The sequence below is a fragment of the Prinia subflava genome, chromosome 4, assembly GCF_021018805.1.
Source record: "Prinia subflava isolate CZ2003 ecotype Zambia chromosome 4, Cam_Psub_1.2, whole genome shotgun sequence".
Lineage (NCBI taxonomy): Eukaryota > Metazoa > Chordata > Aves > Passeriformes > Cisticolidae > Prinia > Prinia subflava.
Window position 1 is genome coordinate 19,394,815 of NC_086250.1, and position 20,336 is coordinate 19,415,150.

Genomic DNA, 20,336 nt, shown 5'->3' on the forward strand with positions numbered 1-20,336 from the left:
AGTTATGCTGGAGTATTTGTCCTGCTTGGTCAAAAAAAAAGGAGTAAGCTGTGATGGTGCATAAAAGGCAAATGGAGAGGCAGGAACTACTGCTCCTTTCATTGTTTAATTATTGTTCATCATTTATCATAATTGTTGTTTCATTGTTAATTGTTGTTCATCTGAGCAATGCACATGGAGCATGTTTCCTATTTGGAACTGACAGAGAGGGAGCATCTCAAAAAACCCCCAAGGATTTTTGAGATCATAAACCTTAGAAAGATAACAAAGTTAGAACACATAATTCCCCTTGATTTTTTTTTTATGCCTGCAGACAAGGTAAGCAGTAAACCTTGTTTCTAAAAGTTTGTCTCCTCAACCAAAAAATCTGGAATGGTAAGTGTTAGGTCTGATTTATTATTGTATATCTTGTTTTTCTTATGGAAAAGATGGCAAAATTAGAAACAAATTACATGAAAACATCATAAATTACAAAAGCTGAATATGTTGAGAAATTAATAAAACCCATTTTTTTCTTTCCTTCATAATTATCTAAAAGTTAGACCTGAAGACTGTCCTTACCTTACTCTTTTTAAATACACCTTCACTCTAACTTGAACTGAGGGGAGGGTTTAAGCAGCTGTGATGTGAATGATGAAGCCCAAGCTTGGTGAAACTGCCCAGTGTGGTCTCTGAGTGTGGTCTGCAACAGAGCTGTCAGTCCTCACACAAGTTCTTCTTGCGTTACAGTAACTCAAGCAATTCTGTCTGTCTCCTAGATGCCAGCTCTCATCTATTCCTGGAATTAAATTCCAGACAAGTAGCACACATTTCAATAGCAAAACATCTATTCAATCCCAAATTTTTTTTCATTCTCATAAAGAAATGTTAATTTTTCTAATTTCTGTTGATTTTTCCCATGCACCCCCTGCTTCTCCCACATGCTCCAGCTTGTGACAGAGGCGCTTCTGTGATGAAAGAAAATAGGACCTGGCAAGAGGCAGCCATGATCTGGATGCTTCAGAGGATCATCTTGTAAGTAGTTTGTCTTTATTGTCTCATGATATGAACATGAGTCCCTGTCCTTGTTAATCTGGTTGATTCAAGAGGTAGAAATGGGGTGCACTGGTATCAATGGGTTATCCCTAGGGCTGAATAAGACTACCCATTATGTATATTTGAACATCTCAGTTACTTACGTTCTCAGCAAAAGCTCCTAATTTTCTCAGCTCTTTCTGTAAACTCAGCATAAAAGGATTGCATAATAGACACAGTGACTCCCACAACTATTGTTTACATCTGTCAGCTAATCCTTTTTGTGAGTCAGGCGGTGCCTACTGGGTTGGGCACTTGATTGGGATTAGAAACTCGTTATTATGATGATGCACATTGCAGTGCTGCCTGGAGGCCTCAGCAGGATTATGGCCACATTGTGCTAGACAGCATGCAGACCTAGAGCTTGTAGCCTATTGTTAGAGCACCCTCACTCTAATTCTGGATTAGACCCCATTTCTTCTCATGGCCCTTGGGGTAAAACATCTAATCCTGTTCTGTTTCCGTATCTTTTCAGGGGAGATGATAACTCATTTCCTACCATCAGTCAATGTCTGTAACCACCTGCTTTTGGAGGAGAATGCCAGGATGATGTGAGCCAAAGGCTGCAGGTAAATGCTGCAGCGGAAACCAGCGTTATCCCTGTTTTAGTGCCTCTGCTATTCAGTGAAATGGTTTTGCAATGGGAATTTGAGGCTTTTCCAGCAGTGCCGCTGCACCCAGAGAATATGCAAGGTGAAAGTCAGCAAGTCTTGAGTTGCACCAAGGCTATCTGCAGCCATGAGTTGCTCACTGAGCCTCTGGCTCAGTAAGTGACATTAGAATCTCCATTCTTCCCTCTCAAGGCTGCAAATGTGTCCATCCTAGTGAGTGGCCCTTGTTGGGTAGCAGGCAGACTTTCCTCCTCCCTGTCCTTGCAGGCTCTAGGTGTTCCTGCTGCTGTTCCAGGTGCCAGCACATCCTGTTTGTACTCCATTGTGCACTGCCACAGCCATGCAGCTGTGAGTGCAGCTAAGCCTGAGCCTGGTCTGTGCCTGCCCTTAACTCACTGGCACCTACTGCTCTGCAGTGCTGCTCAAGTGTGAGGCTTGACAGGGATAAGCTGCACTTATAGTTTCTGACTGACCTTACAGTTTCAGGCCAGGGTGAACTTGACTGGATTTTGTCACCCAATGGAAGCTGCTTCTTGTCCGTCCTGGGTGATTTGCTGGGGTGGTCATACAAATAGCTTAAAAAATGGTGCTGAGTTGTGGACAGGTGAACCCTTTGAGTGTTGTCCACTACCTAATTTCTCTTGCTGGGAATACTGCTGGTCAGTGGGGCCACTCTGCAAAATGCTCCTAAGGAAGAACAAAGTTGTCTGAGGCCTCTTTCAAAGACAGGAGCAAGGCTGGTGCTTGCTAAGGAATTCTTGAACAGCTTAAGATTCATCTCTCTCTTTTTTAAGCCTAGAGTCCCACTCTACAAGCTATTACAATGTGCTGGCATTGTTACAGCCATCACAGGCTGGAGCTGGCACACACAGAATTATCCTGTTGTAAACTTTTTTGTCTTATGGGAAATATGAAACTTAAACCTTCGTTCCTATCAGTTTAATTAAAGAAGATCACTGGAGAGACAACCCCGGCAAAATGCTCCCATAGTGTAGAAAGATACACTGTGTGTGCTCCCCTAAGTAATCACCAGAGGCTGCTATCTGTTTACCATGAGATTTCCTAGTTTTTTGAGCATTCATATTAAGTAGAAGGTTTTGCACCTTCTCACGCTCGGTTCATGTAAACAGGAGATTGTGTTTTGTAAATATTGCCATTGTTTTAAATTCCTTCTCCAAGAGAAGGGGAGGTTGAATGACAGTCCCTTTGACCAATGTGGTTGAGAAGTGGGAATACCACTCTCCAATCCATGGTCACCTTGCTAAAAGTATATAATAGGAAGTAATAAACAAAGCAGGAGATTCTCCCCTGCTGCTTCTGTTCTCCCAAACTCTTGGCTCCATGTGTCTTTTTGAGTGAGGCTCACAGCGACAGCTATCAGCAATGGAATTAGAAATTACTGAAGAGCTTAACTTGAAACTTAGACATCAACACATGGCAATGAAAAGATGAGACAACAGTGAGGACAAATCACATTCACTGTATCATGAGAGTAACAGAAAAATAAATAGAGAAGGCACTGTAAGGTGGCCTGAGACACAGGTCTGTAGGAAACTGGGCTTTGTTAGGTTCTTTTATAGAACTGGTCAAGGTTTTTACACACTACTTCTATGCTATTATAGGCACAAGGTCAGTCAGCAGAAACCTTGATAACCAAAGCAAAGTTATATTTAAAGACTTTCTCTAACTATTGCATTTTAGCTCTTTCCTTCAGTGGCTTTTGAGGATGTGGTACCATGTGAATGAAGCTGAATATGAGAAGCTGGAAAAAGACAGCAGGGAGAAGAAAGCATGTAGTGTCAGCATGGAGTTTACTTCTTGCTGCTTCTTCACTGGTGAGTTAATAGTATTGGCCACAGTGGTATGGACTACACCAAGTCACCTTTGGGGACCAAAATGCATTTGATAGATACATCTTCCATAGTTTTTGTTTTGTCTTCACAAATTAGTGTTTATAGAAACTAACCAGAGATTAGATTAGTGCACTGCTCCCGTGGGATGCAGACTTCAGGGTTTAGGCAATGTTCTATGGCTAACAAGAGCCAACAAGTTATACTTGAGTCATTCACCCCAGGTGAAACGTCCTGGACTGACAATGACAGGAGCCAGCTGAGCATCCTCACGGGAGATGACAAGTGTCGGGCAGCCATCTCCCATTGTGTCTAACCAAGCAGAACTTGCAGTGGAAGAGCCACTGAGGTGACTGATCTTAATGTTTATCCCAGTGGTGATATCAGGCAGCCAATGAGATTAGAAGGATGACACTTAATGTAGTCTTTTGGTAGTGGGGCAAGACTTATATTCTTAACATAAGCTGCTTAGGAAAAGCTTCTTTTACTTAGCATTCATCACTTGTTAGTGATGTTTTATTACACTGATAGCCATCTCCCAAAATATTTTAATGTTCTTAGTTGTTTCTTATATAGACATACTCCTGTCTACTTCAAACATATTTTGAGAGATCAAGACTGTAGACAAACTGAGTTAGACCTGACACAAACTTAGTGAAGTTTCCTTTTTGACCAACAAAACAGGGCCCAATGTGCTTTCTGAGTCACTGTGTTTCCCTCTTGTAAGCCATGTGGTGCCATTCTCCTGCATATGGTGACCACAGGTCTGTGGACCTTACTTAGGAGAAGCTTATACTGAGCCTAGCAGGATCTCTAACTTGAGCACGAAATGCAAGATTTGATCATGTAGGATAAAACACTGCATTTTCTCAAACATTTCTTTGGTCCACTCCCTTCCAGATGAGCCAAGCCAGACACATTCCTTCTAGCTGAAATAGCCCTTTTTTCCCCTTTTTTTTTTTCTCCCACAAGCTTCTCAGGTTTACAAAGGATAATGCAGTGTACAGCATTGTCACCTAACGGTGACTGTAATGTGCACTGTGCAGAGGAGTCTCATGGAGTTGTACAATGAAATTCTACAATAATCTTAGTAACGAAGGGCAATTAAGAGCAGTAGTTAACCTATATTTTTGTACTCTACTTTAGGAGTCAACTTACACCCAGGATTTCAAATAATAGTTGGAAGTGCATTGCATTGTCCAGAGGCATAATTACAGAGAGCTGCAGTTGTCTTTATCACAAAGTTTTAATTAGCAGGACACATTAAATAACCAGCTGATACAGATCTTAATGAATCATTTATAGGCCTACATCTAAGACAATTATATATGTAGCTGGTCATACATAATTATTTGTGTATTTCTGGGCTTATGTGAAATGGAATATGCATCGTCCCCATGTGATGTAAAGGTGAAAAGGACAGGACAAAACTGGGGCAACAACCTACTTTAACCAAACAGCTTTTGCCTGGACCATTGTTGACAAGACTGAGGAGGAAAGATGAATAGTTGGCTTCAAAAGAAATCCTCTTTGAGGAAAAGCAGCAGCTCTGGGTTCCTGAATTGTTGACTGTTTTGGGTTAGGTGTTTTTAAATTGAAGTGGTTGTCCCATGTGGACACTTTATGTGGTGCTGCATAGGAATGAGGGCAGATGTACACCAGGCTGAGAACAATGTTTCTGGGGCAAGCTGGGACTCTGGTGTCCGCAAGCCATGTCATGTCGCTCTTGCTGTGGCTCCCTGACAGCCTAGCCTGCCTTAGATGTGTCCCTTTTTTTCTCCAGCACTGCCTGCACAGAAACATGGAGAAGATCCTCCAGAGGAACCAGTGCAGATCCCCAGCAGCCAGATCTTTTCTCCACCAGGGATATTCCCAGCTCTCTGGTTCTACCAGCTTTCTTGCTGCTTAGTATGTCTAGATGAAAATGTGGGAAATATATTTAAACATCCAATTGCTCTGAGGCTAATTTTTGCTCTGAGCACTGTTTTATGGCCAGATTTTCATAGCATTTGTTTGTGACTGCTCCTTGATAATGAAAAAGCCGTATGTGTTGTCTGTTTGGCCAAGTGAAAGGAGCATGGGAGCAGCTGGCTGTGAAAGCACATTTATTGTCACTGCTGATTTCCGCAGAGCTCAGAGTATGCACATGGCATGGTGGAAGACATGGAAACAGATCAATTGTGGTGTAAAAGGTGCAACAAGTGCCTCTTCCTCCCCTTTGCCTAGAAGATGCAGCTGCTCACAGGCAGGCTGCTCTCCTAATCAGGGAGCTTAATTAGCCCTGGTGGCAGGACGGTCCAACCGATGTAGCATCACTTGGGAAACTGGTTTTTAGGAGAAGCCTGCCAGGCTCCTGGATGCATATATGGGGCATGGTGCCAGTCCTGGATATTTCAGGAGGTTTATCCCTCCCATCCACTGTGCTGACCTCTACTGTGTACTTGCTTCTGCCTCTCCCTGTCCCAGGGGCCATCTTGGTATCTGCCTCAGGTCCTTGTACAATTTTGAGCTGTTTGTTTCAACTTCTGTTTCTTTAACAATTAGTACTTTAATGACACATTATAGGTAATACAATATGCCCAAAACCACCACCCAACCCCCTCCCCCTAAACTTACTGCATCAAGTAGACATACTTGTCCATGGTCTTTCTTGCCATGTCTGACGTCGCTTACTCTGCTTAGTTGGAGCTCCAGTTGGAGCAAAGCCTGCGTTTATCTAATTGCAAGGCAAAACCTAGCAATAAACAAACCATTGCAAATGCATACTTGAAAAGATTAAGAGAAAAGTATTACCAACCCCTGTAATATTGTAATCCAAAGTACTTTAAAAGTAGCATTGAATAATTTCTCAATTATCCATAGAGTCTGCTGTTAACAGCTTTCCCTAGTTCCCTACCATCAGAGGAACTCTGCTGATCTCTGCAAAACTTCTTTCAGTTTAAGTACGAGTTCTCCTTAAAATTAGAGGGCTTTTAAGAGTTAATCTATTAATCTCCTGATGTACCACAGCAGGAATCTGGAATAGATCTTACTAGACTGTTTACACTGTGCTTCCTTTCAGGGTGGTTAGAAGTGAGGGAGCGCTTGTGGCAAGAACTGATGTGGTGTAGGGTTTGGCAGCATCTTTCCACACCTAGTTGTTGTTTTTGTGGAGGAGGGAGGAGCAGAGGCTTCCAATATGGCTCTCAGTATGGCTTTTCAGCTTCTCCATGTCAGGGGAGGAGGGTGGCACAGCAGAAGGTGATCCCACTCAGTTTTCCCCAGCATGTCCAGGGTGGCAGAGGTTTCCTTTGCTGCCTTCTCCTGGAAGAAACTAAGAAACCTAATGAAAGAAGTTTACTTTCTGAGGCAGAATTTAGTTAGTCTGAGGTTCAACCCTCTGGGCCTAGGGGCATCTATACCAGAGAAGTATGACACGTGCTCCATCCAACAGGGCAGCTGCTGGGACGGCTCTCAGCACCGTGTCTGAGGGCAGGCTACGTGCTGAAGCTGGCAGTCACCCTGGACAGATGACTGTAATAACTCTGCGCTTTGTGGCTGTCGCTGTTTTTATCCTACCAATTTCCCTGGGAGGTAGGGAAGTGCTGTTAGTCATTTTATAGGGAGAAATTGAGCCATGGTGTGATGAGGCCACACAGGGAGTCAGCAGCAGAGACACTCTGCTATCAGACCCTCCTCTCCTTCCTTATCAGCTCTGCCTGATCTATGTGCACAAGTAAGATTTGTGGAAATGGCTCCTGAGTGACTGTGAGGAATAGGAAGAGTAGTGCCTGCTCCCAGCACCAAAGCCAGACTGCCTGAAAGCCCTCTGTCATCCACTGAAGGATGACAGCTTTGCTCCAGTGCCATGTTTTCAAGTAGAGCAGATTTTTTGCCAGTTCTTGTTAGACTTTCAGTATTGGTTTTCCAGCCACGCCAACTCTGTCTGGGCACAGGTCCATGTTTACTCAAGCTCCACAGCCAGAAATATGGCAAGCTCTGGTTCATGCTAGTGTGTGGTTGTGCTGAATGCATCAAAATGCGTCATCAAGAGTCACCAGCTACATAAAGTATGAGCTGTGGCTGGGAAATCAGAGAGTATATAACACAATATTGAGGAGAGTAACAGCTCTGGAAGCCAGAAACCCATTTAAAACACTCTGAATTTTAAAAACACTTTATCAGGAGGCCAATTCCTAGAATAAAATGCTTTGCCTTTTTTTTTATGCCGTGTTTTGATTTCTGAGCTGGATCAGAAGCAGAGTTTATTTTACAAGAGCCAATGCTACCAATTAAAGCCTGAGACTTTCAAAGCAGCACACGGGACTCAACTACACATCTTCCATTAATTATCTCTTGGCCAAGTTAACTCTGCACAAGTAATATGTCACAAGCTCATTTTCTGTCATTAAATTAAGCAGATGCGACCTTGATTCTTTCTGGGAGCACACCTTCTCAGTAATAAAATGCTGTTTTATTGCAGGAACTTTTTGAAGAATGTCATTTTAATGTCAGGTTATGCTGAAAAAGGGTCCAGCTCCTGCTTTTTCAGACCTTCTGAAGCAGGAAAGAATTAACAGACTGCACTAGACCTCTTATCAGTGCAGAGCCTGGACTAAATGTGTCTTTGTTGACCTTCTCCTCCTCTTGGTACAGCAAAGAAATTACCTTAGTTTCAAAAAAGCTGACATATAGGTACAGCTGGTACATATTAGCACTTCAGTTGTATATTGCTGGAACACAAATAATTTGGTAGCTGTGATTTTACTTGCTTGACTCCTTGATGTATGTGCTTAAAAAGTTTGGGGAGCAAGTACTCTGGATTCCAAATCCAACATTTTAGCCTCCATGGTGAGGCAGCTTTGGCCTGGGAAGAGTCCTCTTCCCCTTACAACCATGGTCCATGATCAGACTGCTGAACTTGGGTTTGCCACTGTTTTCCACCTTCAGAAATTGTTTCAGGTTTTTACACTCCCATTCCCTCTCCCATCCTTCCATATAAAATTCAGGGGCCAAAAGGAACCTATTTCCAATGCCCACCTCTATGCATTAAAACCCAGCAATGCATTAACTGCCATCAAAGAAAATTTATGCATCAGCTTGCTCTGCCACAGATTTTTTCTGAGAAGGAAAAGTAAAAAATGCTCAGTTTGGAATAAGGCCATAACATGTGTGGGGTTGCCATTTTAAAAAGAAAAGGTGGAAAAAACCCAGCCACTGGTGTTTGCCATATCCTTGTGTTACCCTTCACCAAAAGCAGTGCTGACAGAGCAGAGTGTCGAACGGGTGAGTACATCGCTCAGTCCATCTGGCTGTCCGGTGCCTCTGAAGACAACAGCTGGCCTCAAAATGAGAAGGAGGTAACCTGCTGAGTGAAGGTGTCCAGATAATAAATTACCCCCCAAAAAACTGAGAACAACAAGAAAGAAGTTACTGTGCAAAAATTTAAGATAAAGGCCTGAGGACTGTGCCATGTTAAGCAGCTTCTTCTGTGGGGAATTATCACTAGGCATCAGCAGCAACACAGCAGGTTTTCTACCAGCTCCTGGGAGGTCCTCCAGCAGGATGCATAGAGGAATTGTGAGGCAGTGAGAAGCACCTGAGCCTCAGCATTTTAGAGGTGATTGTACCTGTGTGGGTTTTTCCTGACAGACACCAGCTGGAGAAAGCACCATGTGGCTCAGATGGGGTCTGCAATCCTGTTGGGATGCTATGCTAATTCAGGCAGTATTAATGGAAGACTGCCGTTAGAATTTCTTTATGTGAATACCAGTGAGTATATTGTGGGGTTTTGTTTTTATTATTATTATAGTAACTGTCACTGATTGTGAAGAATCTGCTTTTTCTTTTACAGCAGCTATTTTGAGACTAGGAAAAAGTTTGGAAGACTTGCTCCTCTTGCTGTGCAGGCACTGACCTAAGAAGAGCTGGATGCAGACAGAGCCCAGCTGAAGCCAGAGTAGGTGTGTGTAAGTGTGGAGTTTTTTCCTCTCCTGGAGTCATAGTAAGATCAGCGGTGGGATTGTGTGCCAGTGGTTGCAACCCAATTTCAACTGCTTGGTTACATGCACTGGACTGTTGTGTGTGTCTGTGTGGCACAGGGGCACACCTCTGAATTGCTGCCACAGTGTGGAGGATCTCTACCCCCACATTCATCCACAGGCATAGACAAAAAAAAAAAATCTCTCAGACTGACAAAGCTGCAGAGGTTCAAAGCTCTTGTTTCAAGGCTATCAAGGATGCATAGTGCACTTTATTTCCTCCAAATCCTAGAGAGCCTTTCCTAGAAGGGCTCGGTGATATGATGCAGCAGGGCTCTGGACCTGGTTTCCCACAGGCATAAATATAAGTGCAGGTGACATTTGCTAATGTCTTAACCAAAGCCATGGGTAAAGAAATAGCTTGACAGGAATGTCTTAAAGTGAAACACACTAAATACTCTGATGAGCTGAAACACTACACTGAAGCACTGGGAACTGTATACATTTGCAATGGACTGCATCCAGTGAGCACTCAAAGAAAGTAAAGATTTTAGGAATAAGAGGAAACTGTTCTTAAGATGATTTCTAATAAAATAAGGCTTACACATCATTTCTCTCTCTCTCAGCTGGCTTATATGCTGCCCATTCTCCACAGTAACTTTTGCCTCTATTAGGGTCACTGTTCTCTATCAAAGACAGTGCTGATGCTATGAGATCTGTAAATGCCAGCAGTGCATCTGGGGAGAGATTTGGGGAGATGCTGCCTGTGGACAATCAGCATTCACACAGTTCCAAGTTCTGCTAGAACCGGTGCCGTGGCCAGCCTCTTTTCAGCTACCCCAGCTGCTGGCTGATGTAAACTTCCAGTGATGGTTTTCAGCCTTTTCCCAGGGGAATAACCTCTGTTTTTCTCTGCTTCCTTGTGAATAAGAGAATAATCTTCAAAGTCTAAGACATAGTTTGGCTTCACAGATGACTTCCAGGCTTATCTCAGTGTCTGTTTTAAGCCAGGAGAAATGCTGGTAGAGTCTGAGTCTAGCATGGTCTTGCCTGCCTCTTATGCTCTCGGGAAACCAGTTATCAGACAGAATTTTAATGGCTCTTACGGGTTGTAGGAAAGACCAGAGATATCAGAGGGAATTCTTAAACAGACTTGATTTGAGCTTTACACAATGTTTTTTGCCTGCAGTAGAAATATAAGCCCTTGCATGCTGCAGAAGAGTTTGGCTGATGGATGCTCTGGGAAGATGGTGCTGGGAAAAGCTGTCTCTCTTGCTGGTTCTTTCCAAGGGTGGGTTTGCATTTGCTGCCTGGAAAGACAACTCACAAGGGCTTTGCTCAAAGGTTGTACTCCTGTCCTGTGAAAGAAAAGGCTGCACATCACACTACACCTTGTCCTTCTGGATGCAGCTACCTCTGGATTTGCGGCTTAAAATCTGGCAAGGGGACAGAGGAAGGTCAATGATCATTGGAGGAATAAGTAAGACAGTAGCTTAAGGTAAAGCTTCAGAGAGCTCACAGTTACCGTTAGGAGGAACAAGCAGTGATGTCATATTGGCATATCTAATTAGAAATTGCTGGGAGCTACTGGACTGGACAGTCTCTTCAAATGCCAGCAACACCGCAGGAGCTGGATGTAAATGTTGTAATTGATATAAAGATGGAAGCTGCTCCACTGCAAAGTGACATTTCAGATATTGTGGGAATGGATGATCTGAAATGTCCTCAGTGAGATCTGTTTCCCTCAACTCTTTTGACTCCTGTCAGAGGTGCATGTTTGAGCTCTTCTCTGGGCAGATGGCTTCTACAAATAGAACTGGCTTTGAAATATAAAGTTTTGCTGAATTCATTATAAGCCTTCTGACTTCAAAGCTTTGTACTTTCCTCTTTAGTTTAAAATAGAGTCACTTGGCTGCTTTCAGGCCTGTTACAATTGGAGGCAGGTGCTGCAGTGGATGTCACTGGCGAGGCACAGCAGTGGTGCTTATTTAGGGTACACTGAGCAGCTGTGTGCCTGTCTCACCTCTGCCCACATCCAGACAGGACATACATGCTTCATACAGTTAGATGGGTCTTAGGGAGCTCTCCCTGTCAGAGACTTTCACGTTTTTCTCCTTCCTCAAGGAGAGAGGTGGCTGCACTAGCCTAGCCCTGCATCTCTGGCTCCCCCAGGGTGCAGAGAGCTGTGCAAGGAGGAGGATGGGATGGAGTTGGGATGGTGTTTGTAACAGGAATTGTTCTGCCCATCTAGGCTTAAGTTCTCTTCATTGAAGACTTCACAAGAAGCTTCTTTCCTGAAAGTGAGGATTTTTATGAATTACTCGTTATAGAACTTCATATTAAACTCACCTTCTGGAGCATGATGGTTTTCCACATCAACTCAGCAAGTGGATATTAATAATCGGAGACTATTGTCAATATAAAACAGTCATTGTGACTTTGTTATCACTGCATGTATTTCAGCTGTGAAGTGATGGGGTTTAGGTGTTACATCTCACACTTTTAAGGAGTATTGGAGCAACCTAAAGGGACACAAGTGGGAGACCTTTCTCTTTGTATCTAGTTGCTACACAGAGAAATGACATTTTGATAGCCAGAGGTTCTCTGGAAAAAAAAAAGTTACTTTGGAGACTGAATTATCAGCTTAGTCAAACTGTTCATATGCACAGAATGAGGGGAGAAACGAGCACCCAAACTTCAAAGCAGCTGGACCATTCTTTTCAACATCTTCTGACTTGCCAAAACTTTATATCAAAATTCTTCAGGTTCAGTTTGAAACTTTTAAATGCTCAAAGACAAAATGTTTAAACAATACAAAATGTTTGCTTCATGCACAAAGTTTTGGGGTTTTTTTGTGGTTTTTTGGGGGTTTTTTGTTTGTTTGTTTGTTTGTTTGTTTGTTTTTGTTTTGTTTTTTTTTTTAGAACAAGCATCAAGCTGAAAATCTATTCTTCACCCTGTTCTGGTTGCTTACAGAATCTGGATAAGTTAGAGACAGAACTTTCTGAACTGAAGAGTGTTTAAACAGAAAAATTAGGTTCTTCACCAGAAACTCCTTTTTCAGCAGCTGGATCCTTTATGGATGATCCAAACGAGCAGTATATTACAGCTTTCAGCATCCCTCCATATATTTTTGAACTAAGAAGCTTTTGTTGCATTTTTGTCTTATCAGCTGTACAGTATAAAAAATGTCAACTCTTTCCAAACCTTTATTGTTTCATTAGAAGGATTATTCTTAATTTCAGCCCTGGAGTCAGTTTATGTGTGGTTTGATCTTCTGTTCTTCCTTTCATACAGATGCTATCAGCATGGACAACAAAGCAGCCCTGTCACACAGGATTAATGGCAGAGTGTGGTTTTGCTTCTGGAACAGTAATGTCATACCATATGAATAAACACTGAAATTGGGATAATTTTTCTGAATGCTTCAGCATTCTAAGTAAAAAGTAATAACCCTGTCAGGAACAATATTCACTGCTGTCTCATCTGGCTGTGCTGGAATTAGTGGCACTCTCGGAGGAGGAACACAGGTATGTCAGTGTTGGAAACAGAGCATGTGGTTGTATTAGAGCAAAAAGCAAACAAATCCCTTGATCACAGTACAGGGAGAGAAACGTAATACTGCTTGGAAAATCAGCACTGCTTTGAATATAGCATTTGTTTTGGTTTCCTCATGAGAAAGATAATAAAAAATGGAAGATAGAAAGATAGATGTATATGTATTAGTATATCAGACAAAATGTGTTGTAGAATTCAGCAGAAGATGAAAACCAGTCTGTGAAATCAAGACTAAGGGCAGGGACAAAGAGAAGACAGAGAGGAAAGTGTTACTGAGTACTCTCTACCTTAATAGAAAATCAAGGGGGAGCAAAACCTTGATGAAGGATGAGACTTAAAAATATTCCGATTCACCTAAAAAAACCCCAGAAATAATTCTGAGGCATTGCAGGGGCGAGAGGAGGTTGCTCAGCCATTTTTCTGATTTGTTAAACAATTTGCCTCTAGATTTCCATGCATGTTCATTTGTAGAGGTGCCAGCCAAAAGATGTTTGATGCTGAGAAAATTTCAAAAATCTATCTCTTCCTAGCTGCCCCAAGGTCACTGCTTAGAGTGTTTAAATTTTGGAAATGTCAGTTTGAGACACTTGCATAGAAAAAATAAATGCACAGTTACACTGTTTATCCTATCTACTCAAAAACATGTTGAGCTCTAGTCATCTTTGAAATAGAATCTTCCTCCACAACACATTGCTGCCCAGTAGCATGTGTTACAGAGGATATTTAAGACTGCTTTGGAAGAAGCCAAGATCAGACATTGCCAGAAATCAGATATTCAATTAAATGGTCTCGTGCTTCAAGCCAATATGACAGGGGTACCTTCTAATGAAAAAAAAAAAAGAGAGAGAGAGAGAGAGAGAGAGAAAATTGCTGCTGTGGCAACACAACATCTGGGAATAAATGGTTATGAAGAAAGAATTTTTACATTAGCAATGTGGTCACTTGCATGGATGTAACAGTAGGCTTTGCAAAGTACAGCCATGAATGTGAACAGTGTTCCCTTGAGCACTCTTCATCTTCCAAACATGGTCTAGCCTGACCTGGGAAAATCAGAGGAGAGACAAAATTTACTGTATTGGGATAACAGGTTTGCAAAAAGAAGTTATGTTCCAGCTATGGCTGTCCAAGAAGCAACTGTGCTGGTGCTTTAAGCGTTGGTTTTAACAACAATGCAGGTTTGTGCCTTCACTCCTGCTCCCCTCTTCTCCTCATCTGGCTATATCCACCTAGAAGGCTGACCCAGCTCCGAACTCTATCATAGAGTGGAGCTCTTTCCCTCCCCTTCCCCTTTTGCTATCTCCACACTATTTTTCCCACCAGTTCAGCTCTCTGCTGCCATTTGTCGTGCAACCAGTGTCCCCAGTGTGGCTGGGGATTACTGTGTTGGGGCAGGGACATACTCCGGGGAACAGAAGATTTTCTGTGCCTGCGGGTGGATGTGTGAAGCACTGGCTATTTTATTTGCCTTTGGATCTAACTTCCTTGGTTTAGCTATTGTCTAACAACTGAAAGGACTGACATTAGCTGCCTGGTTCCCATTAGCATGACTTTCTGCAATTGAAGCCGTGCAAACAGAAATCAGGCATATGCATCTTGCTGATACCAGTATTTTGAAACCCTTTCCAAACCCTTTTGCCAGTAACTGCAGAAAAGGTTTTATACCTGTAAGAATATGTATATTGGGCTTTCTGCCAGAAGCTGTGAGAGGGGCACAATATGTGCTGCTGGATTATTTTACCAACTGAATAAATGTCATCTCTTTTCCAAATAAACTTAAGCTATGGCAATAAAATTATTTCAGTGTTTAAATGCATTCTACACATCCTGAGCAGGAACATGGTGCCTTCATGGGGCAGGGATGCTCAGATATGTGCAGACAAAACATAATTATATTTCTTAATGTGGCAGGTTTTAACTGTCCAGTACTGTGTGTGCTTTTTCCTGGGATGAATTGCCTTTTTAAAACCACAGCTGAGACCAAAGAGGAATATGGATGGCTTTTATAAAATCTCAGGTTGGATCTCTGATTTTAGGCCATATGATTGAAAATCTGAATCCCCACATCCCCTGTTGTTCTGGAGGATGATTGGGCTATATCCTGTTGTGTTTAAGGTGATGGGTTATTGCAACCAAAAGCCTCACTGAGACACATGGTCCTTCAATCTGCCGGTATGTCACTGGGGCGTTTTACATTCACAAAATGAGAATGCACCTGGAGCAACAAGTCTTCTCAAGAAACTCATCATGAAGCCTGAAGCATAGAGTATAAGGAAGGAAGGAATCACATTAAAACTAAGACTTCTGCTTGTAATTAGGACATTAATTAAGTGCTGTGCTCTGCAGCTCTGGAAAAGCCATAGGTAGCAGCTGAAATACCCTGGGAAGGACTAATAACCACCCTGGCACTTAGGAACCAGCCTGTGTCAAGCTGTGAGTGTTCCCTGAAGTGCAATGTCACGTGGACCCTGATGAGCTTGTCCTTCAAGACAGCCACCACGCCAGCCTCGCTGTGCTTGGTGAGGCTACCACAGATGTGCAGTACAGATGGTGACCCCAGGGAGTCCAGCTCCTACATGCTGGTCTGGATGCCTGAGCCAATGGGGCTGTGCAGTGTGTGCAGCATCCTGTGACTGCAGGGCCTGTGCACCGAGCTTCTCCACCAGTTCTTTTTAGAAGAAAATATCCATATAAACCTATTCCTCTTCTTCCTCACTGTAGGACCTTGGGAAAGGCTGAGTAGTGTCTACCATCCCTGCAGCTCCATTCCTGGGCAGGACAGGGTCATTGCAGATGCTGGTACTAACAGCAGACACTGGTATCCACCACTTAGGGCAAGCCTGTGGCACACAACTGCTCCCTGCTCACCAGTAAGTGAAGCACATCTGTCACACACCCTTGTAAAAATGCAGGAGTTGAGGCATTATGAGACGGAAAGCAATGCAGTTCTCTTTGAGTACACGAAGTGTCTTTTGCTTTTGGAGGTAGCTCCTCTAAACTTTTAATGGGCATTGATTGGTGATGACTGGGTTGTGTAGAGGGAGGGTTGGAAGCAGACAGTTTCTCAACAACAAGGTAGCAAGTGGATTTGGACTGGATTTTAGCACAGCATAGAATTAAGCTGGTTTCTTCTGAAGCTTTCTTAGAAAAACCTTGAATTCATTCTCCTGTTAGCCTCTTTGCTCAGTGGAGTACAGAACATGTTCTTTTGAGCTTCCGTGCAGTTTGGGATTTTTCTTTCCTATTGTCAGCAAATGGGACAGTGTTTTTGTTCCCAGACAATTTTTATTTTTTAAAGCTGATGAGTGCCTCACTTTGACAGAGTGTTAAACATTCAAATGTGCCTTCTCCATATCAAACTCAGATGGCTCATCTGCAAAAGTAATCCCCAAAACAAACTGAAAACAATTCTCTTTATATGCAGAAAACTTGGCCAAAATAACTTTCTTCCTTCTGTGATCAAAGCAGAATCTATGCAGTTTGGTGAATGCAATGTGGTTAGATATTTTTTTCCTCCCTGTAACATTGCTTCAGTCAGTTGTCAGCCAAGAGATATGTTTGGATTTTTCACCCCCATGTGGATTTGTGGGAACAAACACTAGGAGACCAGATCAACACTGTAATGGTGCCTGCATTGATCTCACACAGTGTTTATGTGGACTCCCACCATCATTTATTTCTTCTCTGGCATCCAGAGGCCATAATGGATTACTTTGTATAATAATCATGATAGTACTCAGCTGTTGTCTAGCATTTGCAAGACATTTTATGAAGAAGGTCAATATAATTATCTCAGTTTTACTGATGGAAAGTATAAGCTCAGAGACATGAAGTGATTTCTCCAGGCCCACAAGCACCATGAGGTGTGAGGATTCAGGGACTTCCAAAGACTAAACTGAAATTTAGATGGGAGTCCAGATGTTTGCTATTCCTAAAAACAGCTACTCAGAAGCCACACCATCACCACAGAGCTTCTGTGACTGGGGTATCAAACTTCAGGCATTGTGAGTCTGTGGAGAGCTTATCTCACTGCCTGACACTCAGCTGAAGAAAATCACAGCATTAGTCTTTAACGGGGCCTTAACCACCTGTGCTCACAAACTGGGCCCCACCTGGCTTGTGCAGCGTAGGGGCGAGGGAAACTGTGTCCTTAGGCCTTTCCTTCCCCAGTCCTTGTAACTACGGGATAAAACTGTGTGTGTGCTTAACCCACACCTCCTCCCCTGCCTGGGGTAAAATCCTGTTCTTTATTTACAGTCTCCTTCAAGCATCCAGCAGCTGTCAAGTGCGAGCCCTTGCCAGCCTCTGTTTCAGGTACTGGAAATGTTATTTTACCTTTTGCAACTGTCATCAGCCTTGAGGTATTTCAAGATGTACAACAGGGAACTCTGAAAGAAGAAAAAGTTGCTTGTTTGGACAGGTGTTTTGACAGGTTTCTAAATGAGATACAGGTCATTTGAGAGCTTGTGATGTGAGGTAGAAACGGTTTCCAGCCTTTATCACTGTTTCTGCCGTGCTTATTTCTAAGCCTTTAGGCATCTGCAAATGCAAAAAAAATACTTGAAATTACAACAATTGGAAGAGACAGTTTGGTAGCTCATATTTCTTAAAATATATGAAACTCCAGTAGGTAGCTGGTTGGATAAAGTGGATAAAGCATAATGTCTGTGTGCACCATAAATAGTTTGTCTACTCCCAGTAACGGGAGAAAAAGAGGGGGAGAGGGTGGAGAAAAGGGAGGATTATGGGTCGATTAGAGAGAAAGATTTCCCACAAACATTTTGTGATTTACTCCTACCTTCATCATGTGTGAAAGCAGGAATCTATAATAACTTCCCAATTCCTGAAAACAGCTACTCAGAAGTCACAGTGGGTTCATAGCAGATATTTGTTCTCCTGTGGGGGCTGCCACCCTTGCGGGGTGAGTCCTCAGTTATCCTAAACCAATCATAACCTCATGCAAGTACATTCCCCAGAGCAGAGAGCTGGCCTTCCCCTTTCCATCTGCCTGTGCCCTTAATTTCTGACTCGCCAGGGGACCTGTGCTGGACCTCACTGCACCATGTCAGGGGCCCATGTGATGATGAAACACACCTCATGACAGAGTTCAGAAATGTCAGTTCTCCTTGCCTAGTGCTCTCTACTGTTAATCTTTAAAAATTACTATTAATCTTAAAAACAGAAAAAAGGTATTTGCATTATATGTTGCTACATGTACCATTGCTGTTGAACCTGGTAGACTGCAGTGATGTGACACCTCTGCAAGAAAAAGCGTTCAAAGCAATGTGAGTTTTTCTGGAGCTGATTCTTACTTGACTTGGGGCGAGCTGGGTGGAGTTTTGTTTTTTTTTTTCTAGTTTATTTATGAGCATTTCAGCAATACTTTTGGTCAGTCAAAGAATGAACAGAACACTGTAATGTTTAAAAAAATGGAGCTTTGATCAACTTTTGAAGGGAAATCATGCAAAAGAAGTTGTAAGTGACAAAGGAAAGGTAATGTCACTACATTATACCGCTCAGTTCTTTAAATGTTACCTTATGCCAAAATCCCTAGGTTTTTGTTTGTTTGTTTGTTTGTTTTTTCTTATTTTTAGGGGGGGAAAAAACTAACAACCAAAAAAAAAAAAATCTTAAAATGGCTTATTCTTTCATTTGCCTATAAATAGAAAGTTCTTTATATCAGAGAATTACTAGTCTCTTATCTTAACTGTGCTTTGCAATAGAGTAGGCCTGCAGCTCATGAGTGCCTTCCCCAGTTATTGCAGGGGGAAGAGGAAAAAAATCTTTGCCTGCTTATATAAGAGTGATGCAGGGAACCTGTTTGCCAAAAGCCCCTTTTCCTGGAACTGGCCTGGAAGGTGATGGTGTAAGAGCTGTTCCCTGCGGGGATGGCTGGGGCAGCTTGTTTTGCTGCCCACCCACCCATGAGTGGATGTGGTTCTGAGGCCACGGGAGATGCTGGGAGCAGGACCTCAGCCTTGGCAGTGTGCGCCGTTGAAGATGGGAAGCTTGTGGTGCTGATGAGACCTATGTGAATGGCAAGGTTTTTGTCTACTTGCAAAGGAAACCTTAAGAAAAAAAAAAAAAAAATGAGCTGGGAAATGGGGATGGGAAAATGTAAAACTCTTTACCTGGGAGTTTCCATTGTCAAATAGTGCTGGCTGGGAATAAGACATCATGCTTTTTTAATAGCAGAAATGTAAGTAAGCCTGAAGTGCTGGCAAGAAGCAGAGGTGTGAATGGATTTAAAGATAACCTTCTCAGTCTTTTCCAACTACTCTGTTTTTAAAGAGGCCTCCATGAGTGGGGACAACGAAGAGCATGGCTTATGTCTTTCCTTTCCTTTTGCACATGTGCCAGCGGGAAATGTCATATTGTAGAACCTGTTCCTCCTAAAATTGCATGAACAGCAGTAGCATGAAGAATAGCATTTGAACTCTACAAAATACTTTTTTTCTTCTAAAATCAGAACTGACTTTTAAATTGCAAACAAGGACAAATGACTACAACCCCTTAGGGATTGTATTCAAATACACTGCATGACACACCATGGGCCTAGTGAGCACCAGAGCCACTTGTCACCTCCTCACAGCATCAGGATGCAGCAAGCATGGTTAAACTTTGAGGTTGAACCCCTGCAAACAGCCAGCAAGTCTGAGCATTCTGCACCTTGAGGAGATAAACTGTCATTCCTGAACTACCAAATAGGAAGAAGATTTCACTGGTGACAGACAGAGAGAAGCAATTACTTAAAATGGTAGGGTAACTTGAAACACTTTTACGCTGGACATTCCCCCAAGGGAAGACTAAAGGACTGGCTTACTCCACAGCCGCTGCTGATCTCAAGCACATTTGTCACTTTAGATTTCACCTTTAAATTATTTTCCCATATACTCATACATATATCCCTTATGCAGGTTTGTCATGGTTTGGATGGGTATGAAAATTACCACTGGCTGAACAGTCTTTCCTTGTGTCTGTCCTCTGGGAAGCCTGCTATTCCTGTTTCTTTCAGTTCTGATCAAAACATAGTATGTATGTATAATCTTACTGCACATAAAGCATGCAAACACTGTTATGCTTTTTTGGAGTGGTGTAGTGCAATGTGAGAAGAACCTATACCTGCTGTCTGGGGCCCAACTTGTATTTTGCTTGGCTCTATATGCTTTTAATACTGCCTAAGAGTAAACAAGACAGAGATGCTAGTCCAGACCTCTAAAAAGGTTTTGTAGCATCTCTTTATTCTTTCCATTTGTGGTAAGGTAAAGGTTAGGTCAGTGTTAAGA

At 42.6% G+C, this 20,336-nt stretch overlaps 1 long non-coding RNA gene across 4 annotated transcripts in view; it reads left to right on the forward strand.

Annotated features, from left to right (window-relative positions):
- Positions 1–14,830, forward strand: part of LOC134549793 (uncharacterized) — a 31,347-nt gene extending 16,517 nt beyond the window's left edge. For 2 of the 4 annotated variants that reach the window (XR_010080181.1, XR_010080180.1), the window contains 5 exons: positions 930–1,014; positions 1,550–1,643; positions 3,387–3,520; positions 9,369–9,477; positions 10,685–14,830. This is a non-coding gene — a long non-coding RNA (uncharacterized LOC134549793). Of the gene's footprint in view, positions 1–929; positions 1,015–1,549; positions 1,644–3,386; positions 3,521–9,368; positions 9,484–10,684 lie in introns of all 4 variants that reach the window. The other 2 variants (XR_010080183.1, XR_010080182.1) reach the window with 2 other exon arrangements.
- The last annotated feature ends 5,506 nt before the right edge of the window (positions 14,831–20,336 follow it).